Raw genomic sequence first — 20,403 nt, 5'->3', positions numbered from 1 at the left:
TTGTACAGCTTCTGGTGACTGTCAGCTTTTCTTGGCTTGTGGCAGCATCACAATTGGTAACTATAGGTCTGATTTCCAAACAGCATTGTCTACCAGCCTGGCAGTGCAGAAGTGCTGAATAGTATTGAATATCTTTTTATAAACTCATGATATAAGCAGTATTTTATCTAACTTTCATCTTCCTAGTATCTTCTAGTGATCTTTAAAAAATTATTTTTGGTTATTAAGACTTGAACAATATAATTTGATTCTAAATTCCTGGAGGAAATGGTAATTTGGGGGGACATAAGTCGTATTTCTATTTTTAAACAATTATTTTAGAATTCTGGTATTCAATACAATTACTTTTCATTGTATTGACCCAAGAGCCTGCAAATATACAGTAAGGTGATTTCCTTTTGCAAAGTCAGATATTGTGCTCTGAGTGCTTTGAGAAATCACCTGATTTTGATGAAATAATTTAATTTGAATGTTGTCATCAGGAATGAAGAATTTTCTCCATTTTTAAATAAGGGAATTGATACCTTTGGACAGAATGTTTTACTTCCCATAAGAGAACAATACCTATTGTTAGGTAGAATTTTTTTTTTTTCCCCAGCAACGAAATTGCTACTGTACATTTTTAGAAATCAGGTCGATTTTTTTTTCAACTTCAATATTAAAGGACTGTGTAGGGAAAACAAAATTAGAGTCATGAGTAATCTATGGCTCAAGGAACACAACAGACTAAAGTATAGATTCATTAAGATGTGACCTTCACTTTTAAAAATACATATACGCACATATACGCGGCCGGGCGCGGTGGCTCAAGCCTGTAATCCCAGCACTTTGGGAGGCCGAGACGGGCGGATCACGAGGTCAGGAGATCGAGACCTTCCTGGCTAACACGGTGAAACCCCGTCTCTACTAAAATACAAAACTAGCCGGGCGAGGTGGTGGGCGCCTGTAGTCCCAGCTACTCGGGAGGCTGGGGCAGGAGAATGGCGTAAACCCGGGAGGCGGAGCTTGCAGTGAGCTGAGATCTGGCCACTGCACTCCAGTCCGGGCGACAGAGCGAGACTCCGTCTCAAAAAAAAAAAAAAAAAAAAAAAAAATACATATACGCTTTCCTAATTTAGAAGTCAAAGATGAGTTTGGGGAAAATTTTTAAAATGTAAAAAGCTATACAACTTGACTGGGCCAGGTGGCTCACTTCCATAATCCCAGCACTTTGGGAGGCCAAAGCAGGCGGATTGCTTGAGGTCAGGAGTTTGAGACCAGCCTGGCTAACATGATCAAACTGCATCTTTATTACAAAAAATTACAAAAATTAGCTGGGTGTGGTGGCGTGGGCCTGTAGTCCCACCTACTCAGGAGGCTGAGACAAGAGCATCACTTGAACCGGGGAGGCAGAGGTTGCAGTGGGCTGAGATTGCACTACTATACTCCAGACTGGGCAACAGAGTGAGACTGTGTCAAAAAAAAAAAAAGCTATACAACTTAATGTAACATATAAAATGAGATTTGATTATAGTGATTTGTATATGTCCCATTTCATATAGGTACATTTCTGATCAATTTTTATTAACAGATCCATTTTTTATTGAAACCGGTAACCTTAGTGAATGTGAGTATAGTTATGAAGAAATGCTTGAAAACATGTGTCTGAGATGAATTTAGAGCTTGGCCTTGATAGTGTGTACATAATGGCCCTAGTCTGTGGCTATATCATGCCCATCTTAAAGGGCTACTGCAGATTGTTGGCAACCTAATTAATTGCTGGTTGAATTGAATACTTGCTTCATCATGCAGCACATTACAAAAGTAATAACTATTTGCCTTTTCCCTGGAATGCCAACATTTTTTATTGCAGGGAGTCAACCATCTGAGACTTTTTCCTCTTTCAGGGGTTAGTTCATATTTAGGTGAAAAATCACATTCAGAATTATCACACAAGATTGCCTTGGCCTCATCTCTATCTTCATCCAAATCTTGAAGTAATACAATTTGGGATAGAAGAATATTGGAAAGGACATTCTTACCTGTAGATCTCACCAGTCTCTTCTGAGATGTACAAGGAATGTACCCACCTCTCTTCTGAGTGTCTCCTTTGATATGGGTCACCATGTTTTATTCCATGTCCTTGCTACTTTAGCCTCAGCAGACTAGACCAGGGATAGGTCTGTACCACCTGTGAGCTGGCTGAGGGGGAGCCTCCGGGTGCCTGGCACAACAGCTTTGCACAACAACTTGCCATGTGCATGAGAACTAGCAGGCTTGGGCAGGGTCTCTTGATGGGAGTTTGAATGAAAGACCTATGAAGTCAGCAGGGTGCAGAGTGACTCAGGCTTGGAGAGACAAAACATGAAGACAGTGTGCAGAAGCTGTGAAGCACCAGAGCCCTGAGAAAGCAGAAAGTATGAAGAGTAGGAAGCATAAAGAGTAGAAGGGGAAGAGAAGAAGAAAGTTGATGTAAAAGTAGCAAAAAGAAGCAGTTAATAAAAAGCAGAGGGAGGAACTGAAAATAAGCTTGGCCCAGAAAAAAAAAAAAAATCTGTTTATGCCCTTAAGCTATTGTCAAACTATCAGAGCTGATGTTGTAGGCGGCATGCAATGAACAGTATCACAATTCTCTGTGACCCCTAGCTCTGTGCTTTGGAGACAGCATCCAGATTTTCATACTTTTCTTTGTATTCCCTTAACTAAAGTAACCTGCACCCGTTTCTATTTTTTGCATCTGAAAGAGCCTAACAAACACAGTATCCTCAAGATGAAGCAAAGAACTGAGAAAAAATGAAAATTAAAATATAAAGTCATAATTCTGACACTGAAACATAATCATTTATGGCATTTCCATTCAAATGTGCTTTGATGTTTCACGTAAGGGCAAAGGACATACTCCGGAAACGGCAGCTGTAAAAGCCAGAAAACTTATTTTAATTCTGGGTTTGAGTCACAAGTGGCTACTTCTGGAGCTGGAGTACCCAGAAGGTAATTAGATTGTTTGTCCAGGTACCTTTCAGATGAACAGGATTGCTACCTTTAGAAGTAAAAGCAACAGAAAAGGGTTGTCCCCCGGAACCTTACTTTGTTTCCTAAGGAAGACCTTTACTTGCTGTATTATAAAATTAATATTACTTTGTCCCTGCTGGGTAGTCAAGAGCAATTTGTGGGTGATTGTCAGTCTGATGTCTCAGGATCAGCGTTTCTTATCACCTCAGATGTGATGGAGAAGAAGAAGCGTTATGTTGCTTTCCTAGTGCCCTAAGAGTTCCTCTCTTATGACTCCAACCTCTGACAGTGCCAATATCTGAACAATGTAAATTCACATTTTGTGTTCCCCTTTATCTTTTTGTTTTCTTTTAATCAGGCTCATTTCTTCGCAGGCAGAAAACATGGCTTCATGGTCTTGCTTAGTTGAGTTTTCCTTAGCAGTTGAAAGAAATTATTTGAATTTACTAAGTAAATTTGGAACAAATTGCATTTCTGTGGCAATAAATGGGTTATCTATCCCTAGTGGGATGGAATATCTTCTTAAGAATTATTCCATTTTTTGTATGCCTTATTGCATTTTAGGGATAAAACAACTGTACTGTTTTTTGTGGTGAGCTTAGAGCTAGCAAGTATTGATCCCTGGAACTTGTCATAAAAACCAAGGCTAGAGAACGCTAACAATCACAATTATTTATTCACAATTTAATAATTTTCAATGACAGTTTTTGATAAGGGCATAAGATTTGAAATGAGAAGACATGGGCTGAACTTCCAGCTCTATTATTTCCTGGAAATGTGGCTTTGTGCAGTCCCTGAAGAGCTCAGCTCCCCTGTAGGGACTTGGCAATACCTACCTTATCTCCCAGGGAGGCTAGCTGTGAAGCTCCAAGGACAGAACCTTATGGAAAGTGCTGTGCAAATGAAAATCCCTCCCTAAAAGCAAGGTGTTAGGATGGTGAATGCTGTGACAAGAAGGCAGGCTTCAGTTCTTTGTTCGGAGTAATAATTATTGTGGATGAGGGTGGTGGGGGCGAGGGATGTAGACATAATGAGAGGTCTTCAGAAAGAAACGCTCAAAATACCCAAGAAGCAAATATCAGCTCCTTCAGAACTCTACATTTACATAAATATTTCTCTTCATGAAGTTTCCAAATTGAATTTGGGGCGACCACTCAGCTTTGTTCATTCTATTCACACCTCTACAGTATTGCCAGAAATGAGCTCAATTTCACAAAATGAAATAATAGCAATTTAGCCTAAGACTTGAAGACAATGTCAAGATGACAAATAAGATTCATTTTCCACTGCTTTTTTCTGTTTTTCACTCATTTATTTGAATAATTCACGTACTTTACATTTAGAAAGAAATAATTATAGTAATCAGAATCTGGCTTTTTATGAGCTATAAATTTTGAGAAGCTGCTTATTCCTACTGGCATCAATATAATTTTAACTAATAAATATCTTTAATCTACCAATTACATAACATACATATAATGACACAGAGCTACATGATTCTGTGTTTAATCATTACTGAATGTGCAGGAGTTGGTAATATAGACACTACCCCAGACCCCCAGATCTGAGTGAGTTATACATAAAAATATGTGGGAAAAGATAAATTTTCAAGAGCACTCCTTTTGGAAATAAAAGATAAAACAGAAATGAAAATGAGATGTTTTATTTTTCCTGAGCATTTTGTTCTTTTCAGTTATGTGACAGTTTTGGGGACTCGTTTCTCTGTTTAGGATATAGACAAATGCTGGATTGCCAACTCAGCAAAAGTGCTCCAAAGATCTAGGCCCTGAACTTGGGAGTGAGGGCACCAAGGTGTAGAGGTTATTCCTCTCTCTGGTCAGACACAGTTTGACATTTGAATACTATTTCTTACCTATAAAGCTATTTTTTCCATACTATTCCATGTCATTTATTTGAAATACAAAAATGTTTACTTTAAAACCCACTCTAAATATCCTACTTCTCTCTAAGAAAATTTTAGAGTGTGCATTCATGGTTAAAAAGAGATATATTAACCTGATAGGTGTACATTGGTTCAGCCTAAAGAAGTAGGATATTTTTTCTGTGCATTGTGATTCTGAAGTATGATACGTTTTCTGTGCATTGTGATTCTGATTATTCCTAAATAAAAGATGAAACGTTTCATAGGTAGCACAGAGTATGAATGAGGAAGGAAAAAGGAGATTCTTTGTACCAAGGAGGAAATAAGTTTCCTGAGGCAGACTCCAGCAGCCTAAGGCCCCTGAGCAGTGGTTTAACATCCTCTTTCAATTGCCAAGAAGGCAGTCTAGGACTTACTTTCTATAAAATGAAAGTCTCAGGTGATCTCTAAAGCCCCATCTAGCTCTAAATTTCTAGGATTCTGAATGTTCCTGAATTTCAGCCTTTGCTTTACTTAGCCCAGGCATGTGTGGATTTGATCCACCTGATTTTTCTCCAACTACTTTTTCTCTTCCTCTGAAATCACAGTATGACTAGTTGGCTTTAGCTGACTGTCAGAAAAATGATCCTTCTTCGAAAAGGGCAAAAGAGAAAGCTAAGTGTTGTTGACAAGGGGAAAAAGCAAAATTAAAAAATTCTTTAAAATATTTAAAGAGGTTTATTCTGAGCCAGCGTGAGTGACTATGGCCTGGGGAGTAGTCTCAAGAGGTCCTGAGAAAGTGTGCCTGAGGAGTCAGGCTACAGGCCGGCTTTATACATTTTAGGGGACAGGAATTGTCTGTAACCTCATAAACCAATACATGAAAGGTATACATTGGTTCAGCCTAAAGAAGTAGGATATTTTGAAGCAGGTGGAGCTCCCAGGTCATAGGCAGATTCAAAGATTTTCTGATTGGCAATTTGTTGAAAGAGTGAAGCTTTGTTTAAAGACTTGAAGTCAATAGAAAGAAATGCTTAAGATGAGGCGGGGGTTGTGGAAGCCAAGATTCTTATTATGTAGATGAAGCCTCCAGGTAACAGCCTTCAGAGAGAATAAATGGTAAATACTCATTTTTTTTTTAGCATAATTTTTTAAATATATTTTATGCAGCTGGAAACCATCATTCTCAGCAAAATACTCACTTTTGAGTGGTAAAAGGTGCCAGACTCTTAGCACATCTCTCCAGGTCTGGGAAAGCCTTGACTGTATTAACGAAGATTCTCTACAGATGCAAATTTCCCCCACAAAAGATGGCTTTACAGGGCCATTTCAAAATATGTCAAAGAAATATAGTTGGGGTAAGATATTTTGATTTCCTTCAGGGCCTATTGTCTGTCATGTGATGCTCTACCATAGTCAGGTTGGAATTTCGTATCTTATTGCCACAAAGAGTCTGTTTTGCCAGTCTTCTAATCTCTATTTTAATGTTAATGCTGATCAGTTGTGCCTAAACTCCAAAAGGAAGAGGGGATAACAGGGTGTGTCTAACCTCCTTTCCCACCATGATCAGGAATTCCCTTTCTCAGGCTTCTCTGGGGTCCCCTTGGCCAAGAGGGTGTCCATTCGATCAGCTGGGGAGGGCTTAGGATTTTATTTTTGGTTTACTGTCTTTACTCTGGGAATGGTGGACATTGGAATCTATATAGGTTGCACTTTTGGTTGGTTTCTATTGACTGGGCTATTTCTGAGCTCTGTCAAGGTGGAATTAAGTTGTAGAAAATGAGAGAAGTGCGTATAATTCTTATTCTTAGCAATGTAAATGGATTTTATCTGGTAAGCATATACATGATTTCTGGCCTGTAGAAAAGATTACGCCAAACATTACATTTTATTGCCTTTGAGAGTATTAACCAGCTTTGCATTTATTAGCAAATACCTTTAAATATCCCTGATTGCTTGGTCTTTGAATTCTTTAAACTCTCCAACAACGTCTTATTGGTTTACCCTTTAAATAAAGAGATAAACAAAATTTTGACTTGTGTTGAATTGATATGAGTCATGATTTTCATCATTTTGAAAATTATACTTGAGCAGCAATTTAGCTAGTGAAATGTGTGTGTGTGTGTGTGTGAAAAAGCGAAAGAGCAGTTACTAAAGTCTTTTTTACTCATTTGTTAACATTTATAACCAAATATGATCAGCCACCCCCACTGGGCTTTAGCTATATTCACATTAAATCAGTATATTGTGTCTAATTTAGAAAGTTCATCATGGCCTAGGTGAATTGCTTTACAGCTTTATGGGGTTCAAGAAAGATCACAGAAGCTGGCATTTCATGTAATTATAGAATAATGATTACCATGTGTAAAAAATTTCTCAGTATAAAGAAGCCAGAACAAAACCTGTCTTCAAACTAAAGGGAGGTTATAAAAGGGCTAATTGGTTCAATTGTCATTTCCTCCCAGTCAAGGTGTTCAGTCCTTGAACCTTTACCTTCCCTGGATGAGGAGTCTGCTTAGTAGCACTCTCAATGGGGAAAGAGTTGGTGAGAGACACTGAGATAAAATAGATTGTGTTATCTGAACTTGAGAAATCTGAGAAAAAAGGCCTGTAGCGCCACGTGGAAATTTTGCTGCTTACACCAGGGTGTTGTAGTAAATAATGTAATTCGAATTCAATATTAGTCTTTCATTAAATGCATAAGGCTTTAACCTCTGCTTTTGCTGTAGGTTTTCAAATAAATGGGTATGAGATTAATTACCACTTGTATTTTGCAATCAGGGACATTAGACTAGCTATTCTAATAGCAATCTGAGGAAAGGGTAATAATCCCAACCAGAGAGAGGCATAGCTGAATCCCTCTTAATTCAATGCAATCTGCATTTCTGCTTAAAATGTATTAATACTGTGTGTACCCTGTGTAATCTTTATTCATACCTTCCTGCATTATCAGTAGAGAGACATGAATTACAAATTGACCTCCCAAACCACAATTCACTTTAGGCTAATAGGTTCTTGATTCACATACTTAAAATTGAGCCAACTCTTGCTGAAAGAAAACCTCATAAAACAATTTTCCAATGTGGAAAGGATGATGAAGTGAGGAGATACGCAAGAGACAGAGTCTATTTTCCTTTGCAGTGATTACAATAGGATATTAAAAATGTAAAATGCAAACCCCTAAATGAATTTTTGGAATCAATTTTTTTTTTTATAAAGCAGAGATACTTTTTCTTTCACACCTTATTTTAAAATCCTAGAACATGATATTTATTGTGTTTATCTGTTTTCTACCTGAATAAAGTAGAAAATAGAGAATAGGTCTTACTCACGTTTGATCACTGAGATCTTACAATGCTTTTGGTTATTATCCTCATATGGTTTGGCTGTGTCCCCACCCAAATCTCATCTTGAATTGTAGCTGCCATAATTCCCACGTGTAGTGGGAGGGACCCAGTGGGAGATAATTGAATCATGGGGGCGATTTCCCCCATACTGTTCTCGTGGTAGTGAATAAGTCTCACGAGATCTGATGGTTTTATAAGGAGAAACCCTTTTTGCTTGGTTCTCATTCTCTCTCTTACCTCCTGCTACTTAAGACATGCCTTTTGCCTTCCGCCGTGATTGTGAGGCCTTCCCAACCAGGTGAAACTGTAAGTCCATTAAACCTCTTTTTCTTTATAAATTACCCAGTCTTGGGTATGTCTTTACCAGCAGTGTGAGAACGAACTAACACATATCCTAAACTCTTGAGATGGAATTAAGCAATCACAGGGGAGGCAAAAGAATAGGAGACTGAGAAGAATCCAGGGCCATAATAAAACAGCAGGTCCCCTAGAATTGTGCAGTGCATAACCTGTACAACTGTATCTTTCAATCTTGAATGTTGCTAAGTTTAGCAATGAGAACTGGAGTTCAAGCAGAATGGAAGTGTGATCCTAATTGGGGTGGCTAGACCTCAGAGACTCCTGGATTGACTACTTCAATGCAGTTTGCATCCTTTACCCAGCAATGAGCAGGACTGACTCATACTAGCTCTTAAGCAGTGAAAGAAGGATATAATTATCCCTAGGGCAAAATGCATTCTTATTCTTATACAGTCGAATAATAGTTTGCTCTGTGTAGCAAGCTATTAAGTCCACCAGAAGCAGTGGACTCATAGTGAAAATTTCTACTTCCCTCTCTTGAAACTGTAAAGATGTGCCACAGAGGTAAAAAGATACCTTCCCACAGCCTACTTCCCCCACCAACCTAGGAAGACCCAGATACATTCTGGAAGGACACTGAGCAAATGGTCAGCCTCATGCAGGTCAGCCTCTGCACGGTTCATGCCCTGGTATGGGAAATGTGGGGCTAAGGAGACTACATCTTCGAACATCAGCTTGCTGCCGGACCTCCTGCCCTGTGCTCCACTCTTATTGTGGCAAAGTTCTTGCTTGAATCCTTTAAAGGAAAGGAATTTGTATTCTTTGCCTGTGTCTGTTGGCAACTTTCTGTCAGTCAGTAACCCCCTAAGACAGCCACCCATCAGCACATCCCCGAAATTCAAACAACATCAACATCATCTACATCCCTGATGGGAAGTTTTGTTATCCTTTGCTTTTTCGTTTTGTGTGTGTGTGTGTGTGTGTGTGTATTTTTCGTTCTAAGAATAGAGACTAGAAAATGAAGAGAAGATGAAAAGGGAGTTTTATTTTACTGTATAATTAGATTCCTGTTAATGGAAGTTTTACATATTCTGTCTTTTTCTTTTTTGACATCTCTGCAAGATTGATTCTGGCTGTTGACGACCATAATTATAGGTCTATCCTCAGTGTATAAGATATTGATTTGCCTTCCTCAAGTAGTAAATTTTAGTGACAGGAATTATCTTTTGCCAATTTCTTTTGTACAATGCCCAGCTAGACATATAAAATAATTTTGGATATATTTTTTGATGATAAGGTGATTGAGAACAAGTTACTCAACTTTTCAGTTTTGCTGCCTATGATAAAGACAGCATAAATGGTGAGCTAAATGTTTTAAGAAATTTACTCAGAGCAGAAGGGTGTTATTGTATTAATTTATGCAGGCTGATTAGCATATAGTGCCTGGCTGTCAGAAGGTAATCAATAAAGAGTAGTTGTAATTATTAGTGTTATTATTAATGTAAGTTGAAAATGAAAGGATTAACCTTAAGAGATGGTAGGTAGGCCTAGGGCTGTATCCTGATCTATGGATGAGGAGATCCTGATAGGGGAATCTATGGCCTGGACCTATGTCCTGGGGAAGAAAGAAGCAGCTTGGATTTGGAATAATAATAAAAGTGAATGGCTTTGATTTATTAGGTATCTAATATATATTCCTTTTTTTTTTTTTTTTTTTTTTTTGAGACGGAGGCTCGCTCTGTCGCCCAGGCTGGAGTGCAGTGGCCGGATCTCAGCTCACTGCAAGCTCCGCCTCCCGGGTTTACGCCATTCTCCTGCCTCAGCCTCCCCAGCAGCTGGGACTACAGGCGGCCGCCACCTCACTCGGCTAGTTTTTTTTGTATTTTTTTAGTGGAGATGGGGTTTCACCGGGTTAGCCAGGATGGTCTCGATCTCCTGACCTCGTGATCCACCCGTCTCGGCCTCCCAAAGTGCTGGGATTACAGGCGTGAGCCACTGCTCCCAGCCTAATATATATTCTTTACCTTTGTCTCATGTTATCTTCATAATAACACTACACAGTGTTTATTTTCCCTAGTTTTTGGTTAGTAAGCTGTAGCCCAATGACTTGCCCAAGGTTACACAGCTCATAAGCAGTGGGGTTGATCAACATGAAGTCACGTCTGTCTGCTTGACTGTTTTTACTTTTCAACTTACTGAATGAAAAGAGGCCCATGCAAGCCTTCTTTACTAAGGGTTCCAAAATAAATATAAAATGATGATAAGCCTGCATATTTATTTATGCCTGTTGCTACTTTTCAACTTTCATGTTTACTCCCCACTGTCAAGATGATGTTTTTTGAGCTGAACAATGGAAGGCTGTAACAGGAGCCATACCGTGCACAGAGGAGGAAAGACATCTTACAATGTGATGATGGAGAAAAACTGCAATAGCAAGATGGTCCTCCAGATAAACCAAATCCCACCCATCTGTCCACATCAGCTGTCCCTACCGGAATAGGTTATTTTCCATTATTCCAGTCTCCACACTCTCCATATTGTGAAATTTCTGCAGCACTAAGACCCATACTCCAACACTCTTAAAACTGTATCATCTTGTATTATTTGCTGATTAGAATTTCAAAATAAAGTTAGAGGTGGTCATAGATCACATGCCTAAATGGAACCTTTTACAGATAGAACCATAGAGCTTCTTGTGTGCTGGGCCTGTCTTCCTAACTAGATAGAAGGGCAGGGACTATGCCCTACTCACCTTTATAGACCCCCTTTCTCACACTCTAACACAGCAGTGGGTACCCAGAATATACTAGATGATTAGATCACTACCATATTTTACCAGGAAAACAGCATACGTAAAAAAAAGAGTTTTGTGGCCCCTTTTTTCCCCCTGTGTCTTCAAATTTTCAGGCTGTTTTACTACCTTGCTCTGGGGAGTACGTATGTTTCACTTCAGACACATCAAAAGCCAATGTAGAATGTTTTATGTTCTCCAAAATGTCCTTCTCTCTTTGTTCAGCAGGCACACTGGGGTCCTCTTATTTCTTAATAATTATCTGTTGTTGAAATAATATTGTAGCTTTTCATTGATAATAAATTGGCAATCATGTGAGCGCATAATGTAAGCTTTGACTTTAAAAAAAAATATTGTTTTAAAAGGTAGTGTGTGGACACAAATTAAAATGTTAAGTGCACAAAGTGTTTTTAAAGTCCTGGTTTCCTTCCTAAAGAACAATCACTGCTACCCACTCTATCATTCCAGGAGAGGTATGTTGTCTTAATCTACTCTGGTTGCTATAACAAAATACCTCAGACTGGGTAATTTATAAACAACGGAAATTTATTTCTGACAATTCCAGAGGCTGGGAAGTCCAACATCAAGGTGCCGACAGCTGTAGTGTCTGGTAAAGACTTGCTCTCTCCTTCCAAGATGGCATCTTCTTTCTGTGTCCCCACATGGTGGAAGGGCAAAAAGGATAAACTCTCTCCCTCAATCACTTTCATAAGGACACTAATCCTTTATAAATCACCTCCTAAAGGACCCAGCTCTTAACAGTGTTGCATGAGGACTTTCAACATGAATTTGGAGAGGTGCAAACATCAAACAACAGTACATATATATGAAAAAATATTCTCTGTCTCTCTCTCTCTCTCCCCTCACTCTTTACTCTCCAACAAATATGATAGCATATTAGTCATATTCTTTTGCAAAACATTCGTTTTATTTTTTCACTCAACAATATATGTTGGTGATCATTTATTAGCACAGACAGACCTACCTCAATATTTTAATGGTTGCATAATATATCATTCCATTATCCTTCCGAAGACCCAGATATGGCCTCTCTCTTGCTTTAGGCTAGTTAGGGTATTTCCAATCTTTTGGAATTATAAAACGCTGCAGTTAACATCCTTTTATATGTATAATTTCAAGCATATAGGAGAAATAGGAGAAGTTCCCATAGAACCAAAGGGTATTTGACGTGAAATTTTGAAAGATATTGACAGATTGTTTTCGAAAATGGCTGTGTCCTTTCATTTCTCCATTAGCACTATTTGAGAGTGTCTTGGTAAGAGTGTGTTATCAATTTTTTTTATATTTGTCAATCCAATGGGTAAAAAATGATTTCTTTGTGTATTTTGTAAGTTGAGTGCTTTTGCAAATGTTTGGAGTCAATATAGTTTCTTTTTCTATGAATTGTCAAGATACTATGCCCATTATCCTATAGAGAGAGACCATGAAAGAAAGAAAAAAGCTTTTCCCCTGCTTTTGGAACAAAGGGATCCCACACTTTCATTTTGCACTGAACCCAAAAATTATATAGTCAGCCCTGGCTGCTCTCAACCATATACAGTATACTTTTGTTATTTCTTTATCTTTATGTAAACCATATTATGTGTATCCTGCATCTTGCATTTTCATTAAATTTTTTGTATCAGGGCTTCATCTGTGTTAAAAGTTGTAATAGTAGCTCAGTACAGATAACGGTTCTTTGAATAGATTTGTACATATCTCTGGGTGCCCCCGTTCAGGGGTATTTTTAGGGATGGTGTGTACACATAAGCGTGTACAGTGTGTGTGTGTGTGTGTGTGTGTGTGGTTTCCTGGTCATAGGATATGCATATTTTACTTTACTATGACAAAATTGTTCTCCAAAGTGGTTGTAGAAATGTAGAAATGACCATAGCATAGATACACACACACACACACACACACACACACACACACACATATATACACACACAGTTTGTTTCGCAGTGATCTCCATCCTTACCAACACTTTAGGATAAAACTTTAACTCATTGTGGTTTTAACTTGCAGCATCCTCATTATTTAAAAGGTTGAGCACTGTTCATTTATTTCATAGCTATTTGGGCTGACTCTTCTGTGAAGTGTTTATTCATATGTTTTACCACTGCTTTGTGGGGAGGCAGGCTTTTCCTTTTTGCTTATCTTTGCATTTAGGAAGCTTTTGATTAAGTATTATTAATTTTAACTCAGTTAACTTTCCTATTTTCATTTACAGTTTTGCTTTTTGGGTCTTGTTTTCATCATTTTTTTCCTTCTCCAAGATCATAGAAATATTCTATATTTTTCCCCAAAGTCTTAAGTTTGTGGTTTCCATATCTACATCTTTTTTCCCTTTTATTTATTTGTGTGTATGCTTTCTTGTGTTGTCCATATGGAAAAGAAATGATCATAGCATCATTTATTGAGCAACCCATTCTTTCCTCACTGATCCGTAGTGTCATTCCAGTTATATACTAGATTTCATTTTACGTACGGGCTTGTTTCTAAATGCTCTGTGCTGATCCACTGGTCTAGTCTATGTTCCTGAGCGGTATTATGCTCTCTTATATACAGGGCAATGAAAACTGGCAAAACAGCTCCCCTCATCTTGTTCATCCTCTACAGGAGTGTTTCAGCTATTCTTGTGCTTTGCTTCTTCAGAAAACTTTTAGAATCTGCTTATCAAGTTCTACAGACAACTCTGGATTGAATGTGAATAGATTGAATGCATTTAATTTATACAGAGCAATTTGAAGAGAAATGACCAAATTTTTAATATGTTGTATCTTTCTATCACAAACATTATACGTATACAAAATAAATATAGGGCCAGGTGTGGTGGCTCATGCTTGTAATCCCAGCATTTTGGGAGGCCAAGGTGAGCAGATCACTTGAGCCCAGGAGTTCAAGACCAACCTGGGCAACATAGTGAGACTTCATCTCAAAAAATAATAATAAATAAATAAATAATGTATGCATCTAAATAGGTTTACCTTAATGTATTTTAATAACATACATAAGTTCAAAGAAGTCTTGCACAAGTTTTGATAGATTTTTTTCCTGGATGCATTATGATTTTGTTGGTATTTTAGGTGCTCTGATTTGTAAAATTATGTCCAATTCTCGAGGAGTTTCTGTATAAACAATCTTATTACCTGCAAATAACAAAAGCTTAGCGTTTCCTTTTATAATTTCTACATTTTATTTTTCCTTATCTTACTGTCCCTTTTTATTTTAAAGGGAATAAGGTTAATTTTTTATTAGTAAGTATGGTATGTGTTACAAATTTTTGGTAGGTACTCTTTCTAAAACAGCAATCATCATAGAGTAAGTTACATTGTGATAGCAAACAACGTCCAGATCATGGGGGCTTACTGCAACGAAGATGTCTATTTTGGTTTCATAATGTGGAAACTGAGCTGGCCTCCACTCTGTTTCATTTTTGCTCCACGTGCTTTTTTATTCTGGAATGGAAGTTGTAAAAGCAACATTTATTTAGAAGTGAGACCTTTGAGGAGGGGATAGGGGAGAAGAATGACGGATAAAACATGTATTAGCGCTTAAAGCCTCTGCCAAGACTTAGTAAACATCATTTCTGCTTTCGTGCTACTCCTGGCAGAGCAAGTCACATGGCCCAGGCTGGATGTCAGCCAACCAGGAAGTACACTCCTCTTACAGGGAGGAGGTGTGTACAAATATTTGGGAACAATAACTCCTTGCTCCTTCTATTAAGAAGAACTATTATTTTAGTATGAGGTCTTTGGAGAGATAGGAGACCACATATGTTTAAAGTTCATCCAATACTATTGAAATAATTATTTAATTTGTTAATTTCATGAATTAAACTAGATTTTCCAATGCAAAATATATTTTGCATTTATAGGATGAATGCAAATTTATCATGGTGTGTTATATTTTCATATATTCTTGGATTCAGTTTGCCAATATTTTAAAGGATTTTGCATCTATGTTAAGGAGTAAACCATTTTTTCTGTCTCAAAAAAAAAAAAAAGAATCTGTTTATCTCTTTTCTTTTATAACAGAACACAAGCAGAGGCAACGGTTATTTTACCAAAGATATGGTTGTATTTTATCAACAGACTGGCATACTTTCAGATATAAACGGAATGCCTTAAGGAATTAGTTAACTTATAGAGATGACAAAAGTTCCTTGCGGAAACTGCCCTCATAACGTGTCAACACAGTTCTTTTATGGGGTTCCTGACTGGCGGTAAGTAAAAAACCACTTTTTAAAAATCCTAAATTTATCTTGGGACCTTAAGAAAAGAGGAATTCACTCAATCTATACAGGTATTTGTAGGCACAAATAAATCCATAGGTGGACTCAAGGATTTTAATCGGCTAGGCGTGGTGACTCAGGCCTGCAATTCCAGCACTTTAGGAGGTGAAGGCGGGTGGATCACCTGAGGTCAGGAATTCAAGACCAGCCTGGCCAACATGACAAAACTCATCTCTACTAAAATACAAAATTAGCCAGGCATGGTTGTGGGTGCTTGTAATCCCAGCTACTCAGGAGGCTGAGGCAGGAGAATTGCTTGAACCTGGGAGGTGGAGGTTGCAGTGATCCAAGATCATGTCATTGCACTCCAGCCTGGGTGACAGAGTGAGGCTCTGTCTCAAAAAAAAAAAAAAAAAAAAAAAAAAAAAAAAAAAAAAAAAAAAAAAAAAAAAATTTTTTTAAAAAAAAAAGTTCCAAAAAAAAAAAAAAAAAAAAAAAAAAAAAAAAAAAAAGGCCAATCAGAGATTCCTTATAGAACAAGGTTCCAGCAAAGCCAAATTAGAAACAGCCTATATGGCAAATAATTATTCTGGTCGTTTTCTATGAAAATAATCAGGCTAAGTATAATAAGACTAAAACTTAATTTTGATGATAATTGTGTCCTACTATAATTTGTCTTTAATAAAAATGGGGACTGGGTGGGCTGCAAATTTTCCAGTTTTATGCTCTGCTTCCCTTTTAAATATATTTCAGTTTCAGGTAATCTCTTTGTTCACGCATTGAACATACAATTTTAGCAACAGCCAGGTCACGTGTCAAATGCTCTGCTGCTTAGAAATGTCTCCTGCCAGATACCCTAAATCATCTCTCTTAAGTTCAAAGTTCCACAGATCTTTAGGGCAGGGCACAATGCCACCAGTCACATAGCAAGAGTGACGTTTTCTCTGGTTCCCAATAAGTTCCTCATCTCCATCTGAGTCCATTCAGCCTGTACTTCACTGTCCATATCACTATCAACATTTTGATTGTGACAGGAAAATAAATCTTGGCACCCCAAAATGACTAAGGTAAAGGGAAAAGTCACGGTGGGAACTGCTTTGGGCAAACCTGCCTCCCGTTCTATTCAAAGTCATCCCTTTGAGGCTTACCTGAGACAAATGCATATCTGATTGCTTCCTCTCCACTATTGTTTACGTAAAAATACAGACTCACAGAGTCAGACTAAATTGTGTATTCAGCAGAAGGCTGATCAAGGACTCAAAATAATGCAACCTTTTTGTCTCTTATCTACTTCTAACCTGGAAGCCCCTACTTCGAGTTGTCCCACCTTACAGGACCAAACCAATGTACCTTACACATATTGATTGATGTCTCATATCTCCCTAAAATGTATAAAATGTAAAAGCAAGCTGTACTCCTGACCACCTTGGGCACATGTCTCAAGACTTCCTAAGGCTGTGTCATGGGTGTATCCTTAACTTGGTAAAATAAACTTTCTAAATTGACTGAGACCTGTCTCAGATATTTGGGGTTCACATGGTCAAAACCATTCCACAAGTATCTAGGTTGTTTCAAACTTTCCCATATCTTCCTATCCTTTTCTGAGCTCTGAAAACTTCCAACCTCTGCCTGCTACCAGTTCAAAAGTTGCTTCTACATTTTTAGTTATCTTCATAGCAGTACCCCACTCTCTCAGTAACAATTTTCTCTAGCAGTCCATTTTCACACTGCTGTAAAGAACTACCTGAGACTGGGTAATTTATGAAGTGAAAAGGTGTAAGTGACTTACACTATTGCATGGCTGGGGAGGCCTCAGGAAACTTACAGTCATGGCCTCATGGCCGAAGGCAAAGGGGAAGTAAGGCACACAGCAAGAGAGAGAGGGGTGGAGTTGTGGGGGAAGTGCCATACTTCAAAACCATCCAATCTCATGAGAACTCATCCACTATCAAAAGAACAGCGAGGGGGAAATCTGTCCCCATGATCCATTTACCTCCCACCAGGTCCCTCCTCCAACACATGAGGATTACACTTTGAGATGAGACTTGGGTGAGGACACAGAGCGAAAGCATATCATGGCAGCTCTCTGAAAACAGAAAAATCTAGATAATTTCAGCCCTAATCATAGAAATATAAACAACAATCTCTGAAACTTGTAATATAAATCCAATTATTTATTTATTTATTTAAGAGATGATGCTTTACTGTATTGTCCAGGCTGGAGTGCAGTAGCTAGTCACAAGCACAATCTTTGTGTATTACAGCCTCAAACTCCTGGTGTCAAGAGATCATTCTACCCACTCTCCCTAGTAGCTGGAACTATAGGTGTGTGCCACCACACTTGCTCAGATACAGTTTCTAAATTCAGAAAGTTGCATTTCTATTTTTTTTGTTTTTCCCATGGTCATTCTAATAATGTGATAATAATCCTGCAAGTCATTTTATGATTAGTTACTGCAAATGTAAACGCATTATAGTTTCCATACAATCTTCTGTGCTGTTTACTTGTTACTAGACTCAATTCTACTTTTGGATACTACTTGAGAAAACAGATGGGCTTTGCTGTTCCCAGAAGAACAGAATGAATAAAATAGAAACTCATATTACTTACATTTAATAATGATACTGCACTTGCATCATAAGTTTTGGGTTCCACAAAAGCTCATTTAAGTAACAGCAAGTCCTGATCTCAAATATATTAGCATGTCTACACTTCCTATTTATTCTAAAATAATTTCAAATTTATAGAGCAGTGCTAAGCTCTTACATAAAGTTTTATACATCCTTCAATTTCCTATAATATTAATATTATACATAACCATAGAATATCTATGAAAACTCAGAAATTGATAAACGTACAAAACTATTAACTAAAGTATTGTCTGTCTTCATATTTTCCAGGTTTTCCACTAATTCCATTTTCTGTTTTGGATCTAATTCAGGATAACATATTACATTTATCATCAAGTGTACTATTGTTTATTGCAGCATAGCCTATTACCATGTAGCTTAGTGGCTCAAAAGCACGCACATATTACTCACAGTTTCTCTGGGACAGGAATCCAGATGTAGATGATGACCGAGACTGAGGTCTGACCTGAAGGATCAGCTGGGGAAGGATCCTCTTCCAAGCTCACATGACTGCTCAGCTCAAGAAGACTTCACCATTGTATTATTCCAAACCTTTAAAATATCAACAGCAATTTTCACTAACTGTTCTCCACAAAAATACAAACCACAGAGAAGAGATCGGTGTGCAATGCCTTCTATGAAGCAGTTTCCTCTGATGCCACAACCAGAAAAAGACAGTCCAAAAAAGGAAAACTATAAACTAATATGCTTTATGGATACCCAGGCAATAATCCTCAAGCAAATACTTTCAACGTAAGTCAGAACCATGAAACAGGATTATATATTAATACCAAAGGTATTTATGTACTCAGGATCACAAGTTTGGTACAGCATATAAAAAGAATTAGTGTAATACACTATATTAAAAAAAAACACTATATGACAAAAGCCTCATTATCACATCTAAAGATGCAGAATAAGCACTTGACAAATCCAGATCCAAGACCCATTCACAGTAAAAATACTCATTAAGTTTTGCATAGAAGGGAATGTTCTTTATCTAAAAAGGGCATCTATGAAAATCTCACATAACACCAAAAGGTATCAAGTAACTTTCAGTAATTTCCCCAAGATTAGAAACACGAAACAGTTATTGACTCTTGTGAATTTTATTAAACATTATGCTTGAGGATGTAATTGAGAAAATTAGGCTAGGAAAATAAATATAAGTCTTCCAGATTGAAAAGGAAGAAGTCGAACTATCTCTATTGGCCAATGACATAATCTAGTATATGGAAAATCTTAAGGAATCCACTAAAATAAGGTTGAAATAACAACAAAAACAAAAAGTTGAGTAATGCAGTAGTATGCAAGATCAATGTAAAAAACTACGGTCCTACACAATACAAAGGAATCAAAAAATAAAACTCAGAAAATGATTTCATTTAACATAGCAGCAGAAAGGAAATACATTTGAAAATAAATTTAACATAACAACTGTAAGATATATACACTGAAACTTTAAAAAGATATTGAAGTATTAAAAAAATCCTAAATAAATGATAAAACATTAGATTTTCATTGATCAAAATGCTATTAAGTATTAACCAAGATGCTAATACTTTCCAAATGTATCTGCAGATTCAATATAATCCCTGCAGAAATTCTAGCTTGCACTTTATTTTTTGAAATAATTGGATCACTGATTTTAACATGTACAGGAAAATGCAATTGATCCAGGTCAGCCAAAAGAACACTAAAATTGTTTAAAAACTACAAATGGTATTTGCAAAAGTTCTGCCCTTACAGAGATGGAGGATGATTCTCTACTTCTTAAGTATGTGCTTTTCATAGTGACTTTTTATCAAACAAGTACATCATGAAGAGGGAGAAAAATTATTACTTTTGTAGTAGAGAAAACTGAACTAAACTACTTCATCCAGGTAATAATAAAACTAACGTTAACAGTGATAAAGTGGCTGGGTCACTATGTAATCCCAGCACCTTGGGATGCCAAGGTGGGAGAATTATTTGAAGTCAGGACTTGGAAACCAGGCTGGGAAATAGGGACATTACACCTCTACAAAAAAATAAAAATGTATTAGCCAAAGTGTGGTAGCACGTGCTATAGTCCCAGCTACTCGGCAGGCTGAGGCAGGAGAATTGCTTGAACCCGGGAGGTGGAGGTTGCAGTGAGCCTAGATTGCACCACTGCACTCCAGCCTGGGCAACACAGGGAGACTGTGTCAAAAAGAGAGGAGAGGGGAGGAGCGGGGAGGAGCGGGGAGGGGAGGGGAGGGGAGGA

At 37.7% G+C, this 20,403-nt stretch overlaps 1 long non-coding RNA gene across 5 annotated transcripts in view; it reads right to left on the bottom strand.

The window, feature by feature from the left end:
• Positions 1-18,579: 18,579 nt before the first annotated feature.
• The window catches only part of LOC108514144 (uncharacterized), a 56,062-nt gene continuing 54,238 nt past the window's right edge, over positions 18,580-20,403 (bottom strand). For all 5 annotated transcript variants that reach the window (XR_001881136.1, XR_001881139.1, XR_001881137.1 and 2 more), the window contains one exon: positions 18,580-18,710. This is a non-coding gene — a long non-coding RNA (uncharacterized LOC108514144). The remainder of the gene's footprint in view (positions 18,711-20,403) is intronic.

This window comes from Rhinopithecus bieti, unplaced genomic scaffold (genome assembly GCF_001698545.2).
Source record: "Rhinopithecus bieti isolate Rb0 unplaced genomic scaffold, ASM169854v2 scaffold_32955, whole genome shotgun sequence".
In the NCBI taxonomy this organism is placed as follows: domain Eukaryota; kingdom Metazoa; phylum Chordata; class Mammalia; order Primates; family Cercopithecidae; genus Rhinopithecus; species Rhinopithecus bieti.
This window is presented reverse-complemented; position numbering and strand designations above follow the sequence as displayed.